We start from the raw sequence: 2,733 nt of genomic DNA, 5'->3' as shown, positions 1-2,733 counted from the left end.
CTGATTTCATTTTTTCCCTCATGATACTGGTTTTTGGGAAGTCCAGTCCTATTAGTATAGAATGAAATGCGTTGTGGATTTCTTTGACTGTTTCCTTGTGGTGTCATTTAACTTGTTTCTCTGTCCCCCATATTGCTTGCAACTGGAAATAATACGTATCTGGCTAGAATACTTCCTAGGGAATGTTTTGTTGCAATTGACTTCTCATGTGGTCTGATGAGGTAAATGGGCCCATTTTGTAATTATCACACATCCTAGTAGATAGTATGTATTATGTTAGATAAAATGGGAGCATATAAAGAAATAATGTGGGCGGCCCTAGTGGCTCAGTGGTATAGCACCACCTTTGGCCCAGGGCCTGATCCTGGGATTGAGTCCCGTGTCGGGCTCACTGCGTGGAGCCTGTTTCTCTGTTTCTCTCTCTGCCCGTGTCTCTGCCTCTCTCTCTCTCTCTCTCTCTCTCTCTCTCAGGAATAAATAAAAAAATACATAAAAAAATAATGTTTAACATAATGCCTAGCACATGAGGGAGGCTCTATATGTATTTATTGGCTGCTGAAATATGTAAAAAAAAAGATAATTGACCTTGTAAAGTAATAAATGGTGAGTCAAATGAGTTGCTGACTGGATCTGTAATTTAATTTAATTAACAAATATTTTAATTGTATTGAATAGAGCTGCTTCTGTATGCTCTGAGCTAGGTAGTGTAGGCACTGCTAGTTACTAGAAATACACTGATGATCTGATCTAGATAATCCCAGTCTCTGCCTTTGAGTAGTAAATGCCACCGCATTCAAAAGTTGGAGAATCAATTTAGGTAGGAAGGAAGAACTTGATTAAGTACCAACAATGTAAGTTGGAGTTAGATTCTGAAAGACTTTGAATGAAGGTCAGCAATTCAAACCATCAGAGATGACACTGGTTTTCTAATAGAATTTGCATGGGTTTACTATTTGACTTTGGGCAGCTGCCTTATAACTTATGTGGGCCTTAGTTTCCCCATTTGTAAAATTATTAATGAATAATAATAGTTCCTACAGCTCATATCTGTTTAGCACTTGCCATGTGGCATACACTATTTTAAATTGATTTTATATATATATCTATATATAATATACATAATATATATAAAATCTCCTTTGATCTTCATATCTCTACAAGCTACTACCTATAATTATCTCCATTCTACAGATGAGCACACCGAGGGACACAGAGGTTAAATGATTTGTTCAAGATTATGTAATTAGTAAATGGTGGAATTGGAATAGAGCTCAAGCAAACTTAAGAGATTATACACTCAGCTTTTCATACACTAAATTGCCTTTAGGGCTGTTGAGAGGATTAGATGAAATAGCATATTCACTTGATCAGTGCTTGGCATATAGAGGAGTTTGATAAAGTGAGCTGCCATTATTACTTCACTTGAAGAAAACCTTACTGAAATGCTTCAAAACATGGTAGATCATTAGAAGTTGTGCACTGTGGAACTTGTCACAATTTGTGTCGATTTCTGGAAGATTAATGTGACAGCGCTGAGTAGGATGGGACGTAGGAGAGTCTGGACACAAAGAGATGGTTTGGAGACTTGAAATAGCCCAGTTGAGCGGGGAGAGATCCACCATCATTAGAACAGCTTGACAGAGAAGGGAATTTTAAGATAGCATTGAAAGCCAAGCAACGACATTTATGGAATACCTGAAGTGCACACATAACTGCTGGTTACTATGGGAAGATAAGAAAACCAACTCTGAACACCCATGACAAGTGCCATTACCTTTTTTTTTCTTTAGTTGCCATTTATTGAGCACCTTCTATGGGCAGACACTTGTCTGTAATTATTTCCCATTCTCACAGCAATATTGCAAGGTAGGTGTTACTGGTACTATTTGTCTAGATGAGGCTCAGAAGTAAGAGACTTGCCCATGGTGGTGGGGGAAGGGAGGGAGAGAAGGGGAGAGGGAGAGAGGGAGAGAGAGGGGAAAGAAGGAAGGAAGGAGGGAAGGAAGGAAGGAAGAGGAAGGAAGGAAGGAAGGAAGGAAGGAAGGAAGGAAGAGAAGGACGAAGAGGAAAGAAAGGAAAGAAAAGGAAGAAAGGAAGAAGAAAGAAGAAGGATAACGAAAGAAAAGAAAGAAAAGAAAGAAAAGCAAGCTCTCTTGAGGGTTCATGCCCAGATCTGACTGCAAACCCATACCAGACTAAGAATATTAGTTTAAGCATTAGGAGTTCCATAAATTTTCTGAAATTATAGACATAATTTTATGGGGGAGATGGTAACTTAGAAGATTCTCAAGGAATCTGTGACCCCAAAAGAGAAGAACAATTGTCTTAGACCATCAGAATTGGAAGGATCCTCAGAAATTATGATCCAATGGTCCTCATTTCAAAGTTGGCCAACTGAGGCATAGAAAGGGAAGCGATTTATTACAGAGTATTTCAAGCTTCAGAGCCGGCACTGGAACCCAGTCACCTTGTCCCTTAAGCCACTGCATCTCTTCTTTTGAAACCTTACATCAGGGCAGCAAAAGCCTCAAGCTGCTTGGAAGAGTTGTAGTGCACTGAACCAGACCCCCTTTTAGACTGCCTTGCAAGGAGTCAGTCACCTCTGTTAGGGAGGTGTGTTAACTCTTCAAGGACCAGGTCCTAAATTAGTACTATTTGGTAAATTGCCACTTTATAGGGCCCCATCAGTAAGTGACTGCTCTAAAGTGAGCGCGAGAGTGTAGAAGAGTAACC

Source organism: Canis lupus, chromosome 28, assembly GCF_011100685.1.
Source record: "Canis lupus familiaris isolate Mischka breed German Shepherd chromosome 28, alternate assembly UU_Cfam_GSD_1.0, whole genome shotgun sequence".
In the NCBI taxonomy this organism is placed as follows: domain Eukaryota; kingdom Metazoa; phylum Chordata; class Mammalia; order Carnivora; family Canidae; genus Canis; species Canis lupus.
Note: the sequence above shows the minus strand (reverse complement) of the source record.